Genomic DNA, 7,768 nt, shown 5'->3' with positions numbered 1-7,768 from the left:
CCACGCATTGACGGCCTCTGCCCGCATGCAGCCGCATATGGCCCGCGCGCTTCTACCCCTTTCCCCGCGTCCCTCGTCAGCAAGATCCAGTTATTATAGCAAGTACAATATAACCGACAAAATTCAAAAGTAGAAAAAACCAAATAATTTCATCATCCACAATGAAGTTCAAATAGTTGACGAAAAAACTACAACCATTCGACACGAGGAATACAATCACTAATTATAGAAAGTACAGGAAAACCGACAAAAATCCAAATGTGGGAAAAAACAAAAAATAATCCCCTCATCCGCGAGAAAGTTCAAATACTTGAAGCTGAGAAGTACAACCATTCGACACGAGCAGTGCAGGAACTTGTTAAAGGAAGTACAAGAGTAAACCGACAAAATCAAAATGTAGAAAAAACAAAATAGTCCCATGACCCACGAGGAAGTTCAGATACTTGACGACGATAAGTACAACCATTCGACACGAGCAGTACAAGAACCGATTATATGAAGTACAAGAAAACCGATAAAATCCAAATGTAAAATAACAAAATAATCTCGTCACCCAAGAGAAAGTTTAAATACTTTACAATGAGAAGTACAACCATTCGACACGAGGATTACAAACACTTATTATAGGAAGTACAAGAAAACCGAGAAAATCCAAATGAAGAAAAATCAAAATAATCCGGTCATCCGTGAGAAATTTCAAATACTTGACGAGGAGATGTACAACTATTCGACACGAGCAGTACAAGCACTTATTATAGGAAGTACAAGGAATCCGACAAAATCCAAATGTAGTAAAAACCAAATAATCCCGCGACCCACGAGGAAGTTCAAATAGTTGATGATGACAAGTACAACCATTCGACACGAGCAGTACAATCACCTATTATAGGAAGTACAAGAAAACGACAAAATCCAAATGTAAAAAAAACAAAAATAATTTTGTCACCAAGAGGAAGTTCAAATAGATGACGGAGAGAAGTATAGGAAGTACAAGAAACTGACAAAATCCAAATGTAGGAAAAACAAAATAATCCCGTCATCCGCGAGGAAGTACAAAAGGTTATTCCGAGAAGTACAAGCGGAGACTACATGAAGTACAAGCAGTAATTACAGGAACAACAAATTGTCCAAAGAAAATACTCACACATAAGTTCACATAGCAACGTTCGGAAGTTCAAATATTAAGATCCAGAAAATGTAGAGTCTCTTAAATATACGGTAGAGAAAATCTTTAATTATCATTCTGAAAGATATGTTTAGTTATTTTAAAACACACTAGTATCAAAACATTTCTAGGAACTACAACCACGAAGGCCAAGAAGTACAAGGACATGTCGCGGGAAGTTCAGATGTGTGTGGTTGTGCTGAGCATTTTGTGTGGTCGTGGACCTCAAACGGACACCGTATGAGAAACTTATAGTAATTTTACAGAACACTTTCGTGAAACAGCGCCGAGAAGTACAACTGCATTTCCCTAGAAGTGCAAGTTCGTGTCGAGGAAAGTTCAATGCTCTGTTTTTACGGGGCGGAAATCTATTGTGCAAATCTCATCGATTTGATCACCAAACACTTTAATCATTGTCACCAAAAGCTTTATATGGTAGAGTATATGTCTAATTTCAATACCTACAATATTTTACAACAAATAAATAGATCTAATCCATCAAATACGAATCGTTATCCCACAAAATATACCGAAAACATGATTTCAAAACATATAAAATTAGTTTTAAACCGTTCGGATTTGGCAAAAATGGTAGATATGAAAAACATGCGCCATTTTGACACCTTTCCAACAGTATATCATTTGCATTGTTTAAATATACCGCATGGAAATCGCGGGGAGAATCATTCGGTGCCCGTCACATAAAACGGGCGGACAGTAAATCGAGTTATTCTCTTAAACTGTAAGTAATTAGAGAAAACAATTGGAATAAGAAAGTTGCGCCTAGTCCATAGCTTTCCAACTCCATATTATTTGCATCATTCCGACATACGGTCGAAACAAATCATCCAAATTACTGTCCACCCGTTTTTTTAGTACGTCCGAATTTCGGTATTTTCAAAATAATTCAAAAACTGTGTGGATTTCGAAAAAACATAAAACATGAAAAAGTTGCGCAATTTCATTATCTTTCCAACGGTATATCATTTGCACAGTTTTGATAAGTGATTCGAAAATCGAACTAAAAGTTCGTTTTCTGGCCATATAGAAGCGTTTTCGTATTTTCAAAATTAAATTTAAACTGTGCAAAATCTGTGAAAAGTGTGAACATGAAAAAGTTGCGGTTTTTCATTATCTATCCAACGGTATATCATTTGCATAGTTCCGACAAATGGTTGAGAAACTTGAGGTATAATCAGTACCTCTGAAGAAAACGGGAAGTCCAGGTAAGTTCGACAGAAAGTTGAACCTTGTTATCCGCGAAGTACAACCCTCTGTCCAGGAAAGTACAAGTCGGTGCTCAGAATATTATTCTGCAACTGGTTGCAGAATAGTGCTGGTATATATATATATATATATATATATATATATATATATATATATATACATATATATATCCTTGGTTCTTCTAAAGTACTCAAGGATATTCTTACTGTCGTCCAATGATCATCACATGAATCATCCTGGTATATGCTCATAACACTTCAGAGCACAGGACATCTGATTGTGTACATATTATTCGTGATCTATAATCACTCATGTTTTTTTACTCATTGACTGTGAGATACACTCAAGTCTTGTCAAACCTTCACATGACAAGAAAATTTTCTTAATATTTCTATATTGAACTACTTCAATATCCATTCGATGTACTTTGACTTAAACTTATTATGTGTTTCAATCTATCTTCATAGATCTTGACACTAAATATGTTTCAGTCCATATCCTTTCATTGAAATTAATTCTCAATGAAACCTTTTAATCAAGTATACAATTACATCATTTATAACCAACTATATGTCATCTACATAAAGTACTATAAATATGTCTCAGCGCTCCCACTTAATTTCTTGAAATTGCAAGCATCTTCATCATTTCTGATGAAATCAAAAAACTCTTTGACTATTTCATCCGGTGAAGATTCCAACTCCGCGATACTCACTTCATCCAATTGAAGTTTGTATACCTATGTAGTATTCCACGGACTAGCAAAACTCTTGGTTGTATCTTGTATACACCTTTAATACATACTTCTGTTAAGTAATGTATTTTTCCATCCTACTAGCACTTCTCATAAAAGAAATGTGTAGCGATTACTAGAATAATCCACATAGACTATAAGCATTTCTACGGAAGATCTAATCTTATCGTAGTCAACTCTTTGAACTTTGTCGTAAGCAACTTTTCGACAAGTCGAGCTTCTTCAAGTATATTCCATCCAAGTCCATCAATTTTTATATATCCATTTACTTTCAAAAATTATTCACCTATCTTGGATTTCATGGCGCATGGCCATTTTAACGGAGTTAGGGCCCATCATAACTTCTTTGTATATAGTTGATTTTATCATTGTTCAAAATCAATCATTTGTCCACAAATCATTTATTTGATCACAAAGTAAACCATACCTACAAGGTTCAATATTTACTTTGATATCCATGGCTAAAACACTTTGTAGTCATGGAAGCCATGATCGTCATGGCCGCTTCCAGAACCAATTTCCAATGCTGCGCTACTCTGATCATTATGCTCAGGTTCATAAACCTTATCAAGTTCTATTGTCCTCCCACTCAAATACTTCGCTAGAAAACAATTTCTTGGAAATAAGCAAGTAACATTAACAAACACTTTTGTCTTTTACTTCATAGTGAAAAGAATTCCCAATCAATTCTTTGGGATAACCAACAAAGACATTCATCCGATTTTGGTTGTAAACTCTTAGACCAAAATTTAAAGAAAGGACTATTATGGTTTATACCCATGCCATAACTTGTATGGTTTCATTTCAACGGATCATGATGATGCTCTATTTAGTGTAAAAGCGGTAGTCACTAAATCATAATTCACAAAAATATAATGGCATCAATATTTTATCTCATCATTTACCCAAAAGGTTTGGATACTTCTCTCGGATACTCCATCATCACTATGATACTCCAAGAAACGTGAGTTGTAGAACAATTTCATAACTCTCTTAGATGTTCGCTAAAACTCGTAATTCAAATATTTCCACCATGATCCAATCATAGATATTTGACTTTTCTATTACGATGATTTCCACTTCATGCTGAATTTTATTTGAATCCATTCAAATGTTTCAAACTTCTTCCTTATCGAATATATCCATATTTATATACTCAATTCATTGTTGGAAGTTTTCATGAAGTAGAAGAATCTCCCGTACACAACTATGCCCAGTGAACCACATACATCATTATGTATGTTTCCACTAAGTTAGTTGCTCGTTCAACTCTTGGCCTATGAAAGGTATTTTAGTCATTCTCTTTTAGAAAGATTTGCAAGCGCCAAACGATTCAAAAATCAAATGACTCCAATAATCCATTTGCATGGAGTTCCTTCATGCGTTCCTCTCTAACATGACCTAAATAGCGGTTCCACAAATAAGTGGAATTCAAATCAATTGCCTTATGGCATTTTAGCGTCAGTGTTATGTATGTGTGTTTCACCATTAAGATTTATAATAACTTATCCATCGTAGATGGAGTAATGTCATAATTTGAACAACTCATTGTTTTCATTTGACTAGAGCAAAATAACAATTATTAAGTTCTTTATTATGGTAGAATGCCAACGACAAGCATAATAACACTTTATTATGTTCCAGACGTGCATTATTACCATATTCCTTATTAGTCACTTAGGCCATCATATTCTTGTATTGTGTTATATTGTATGACATCTCATACCAACCAATCTGGTACAAATACCCAAGAATTTCATTATCTGACCAAACAAGGAATACATCCATAACTTGTATATCATTTATATACACCTGAGCTAGACTTTCTAGTCTTTTCTTTCTTTCTGCCAAAATATCTTTTGTAGTTTCTCTTTTAGCTTTCCTCATTCTCAGAAAAACACTTCAACATCAATAACTTCTAGGTTTGTTGGTCAAATACCAATAACCTTGAGGTTCTTTCTTTGAAGTTGATCATCATATGACAAGTGTTCTAGATTTCACTATTAGTAACTTTCTAATATGATGAACAATTTCACTCATAATTTTATCCATCATATCATGACGACTTTCCGAGACCATGTCTGTACATGCTAGTCTCGTAAAGTTTAACCTTAGTATTCGCATGTGCAAATCTGGCTTGCACCCGTTGTATGCACACTTAGAATCTATCACACCCGATCATCACGTGATGCTTCGAAACGACGAGTCTTAGCAACGGTGCATAATAAGGACAATCACTTCATGGATATGCGAATATCGTTAGTGCCCAACTTAGTTGGAGGATTGGGACGTCTTGCGTCTCCAACCTTCAAACATTCCCATAAAACTTATGAGTCTATGTAGTCTCACCAAATTATATTCTATCACCTTGCAACAAGGTCTTAGATATCACATATATCTCATACCTCGCTTATTTCTGAAAACAAAATTTTCAGCTCCTTACTTTTCAAACAGATTTAAATTTCAAGTTTCACGGAGACAAGATGATTCTAGGTACTAATTGAAATCACTGCTCTTTATATCAACAAAGTGAGGTTTACTAAAAGTTTGCAAATAGGACTTAATCATTTCTTGATTCTTTAACAATACGGTACCAGTCCGTAAAGTTACTTGTCAGACTTAACAGTATTTCTATCTAAATTACAAGGCTAGCGTATGGTAGAAAACGGATGCCAATTCTACAAATTAATTCAAAATACTATTCAAACTATGTTTATGATAATTAGTTCATGTTTTAATCTAATTACTAATGAACTCCCACTTAATACAACATCCCTCATAGTTGTTAAAGTGGTACACGATCCACATCGACTACACCAAAACCGATCATCACGTGAGATGATGTAGCTTCAATGGTGAACATCAACATGTTGATCATATCATCCATATGACTCGTGTTCAACCTTTCGGTTTCTGTTGTCCCGAGGCCATGTCTGTACATGCTATGCTCGTCAAGCAAACCCAAGTATTCTGCGTGTGCAAACATGGCTTACACCCGTTGCATGTGAACGTAGAATCTATCACATCCGATCATCACGAGATGCTTCAAAACGACGAACTGTAGCAACGGTGCATACTAGGGGAGAACACTTTATTATCTTGATATTAATGTGAGGGATCATCTTATAATGCTACCGTCGCGATCTAAGCAAAATAAGATGCATAAAGGATTAACATCACATGCAATTCATATGTGATATGATATGGCCCTTTAGTCTTTTGCGCCTTCGATCTTCATCTCCAAAGCACGGACATGATCTCCATCATCAACGGGCATGATCTCCATCATCGTCGGCGTAGCGTCAAGGTCCATGGCGCCGTCTTCATAGTTGTTCACCTCATGTAGCAACTATTACAACTACTTTGAAATACTACTCAACATGAAATTTAAAGACAACCATAAGGCTCCTGCCGGTTGCCACAATACAATAATGATCATATCATACATATTCATCATCACATCATGGCCATATCACATCACCAAACCCTGCAAAAACAAGTTAGACGCCTCTAATATGGTTTGCATATTTTACGTGGTTTAGGGTTTTCGAGTAAGATCCAATCTCCCTACGAACATGAACCACAACGGTGATACTAGTGTTGTTAATAGAAAGAGTAAATTGAATCTTCACTATGGTGGGAGATACAGACACCCGCAAAGCCACTTATGCAATACAAGTTGCATGTCGAACGTGGAGCAAGTCTCATGAACGCGGTCATGTAAAGTTAGCCCGAGCCGCTTCATCCCACCATGCCGCAAGATGCAAAGTACACGAATTAAAAAAAAACAAAGCATCAACACCCACAAAACAATTGTGTTCTACTCGTGCAACCAATCTATGCATAGACACGGCTCTGATACCACTGATGGGATTCGTAGCATAGAAAACAAAAATTTCTTACCGCAAGAACGAAAACACAAGCCAAGATCTAATCTAGAAGACGGTAGCAACGAGGGGATCACGAGACTAACCCTTGAAGATTTCCAAAGCCTACGAGATTAGATCTCGTTATTGCAGAAGATGATCACTTGCCGCTTTCAAAAGCACGTAGAAGATCTTGACGGTGCCACAAACGGGCAGCACCTCCGTACTCGGTCACACGTACGGTGTTGATGAAGACGACGTCCTCCTCCCCGTTCCAGCGGGCAGCGGAAGTAGTAGATCCTCCTCGGAATCCCGGCATTACGACGGCGTGGTGACGGTGGTGGTGGAGAACTCCGGCAGGGCTTCGCCTATGCGCTGCGGGAGTAGTATGTGGAGGAGGGGCGCTAGGGTTTGGGGAGAGGGGGTGTGTTGGGCGCCGGCCACATGGGGGCTGCGGCCAACTATGGCTTGGTGTGGCCACGAGTGGGCAGCCCCTCCCTCTCCTCCTTATTATATAGGTGGAAATCCCCAAGTGTTGGTATCCAAGTCTTCGAATAAGACCCGAAACCAAAACCTTCCATAGGGACAAAACCTACCCAAAGGGGGGAATCCCACTCAAGGTGGGACTCTGATACGTCCAATTTGCATCACTATTTTATATCATAATTTGCTGTTATTCATTGATATATTTCATATTGGGACACAATACTTATGTTATTTCATCTATTTTGCATGTTTCATGATTATTTGGAGATC

This window comes from Lolium rigidum, chromosome 6 (genome assembly GCF_022539505.1).
Source record: "Lolium rigidum isolate FL_2022 chromosome 6, APGP_CSIRO_Lrig_0.1, whole genome shotgun sequence".
Classification (NCBI taxonomy): Eukaryota; Viridiplantae; Streptophyta; class Magnoliopsida; order Poales; family Poaceae; genus Lolium; species Lolium rigidum.
This window is presented reverse-complemented; position numbering follows the sequence as displayed.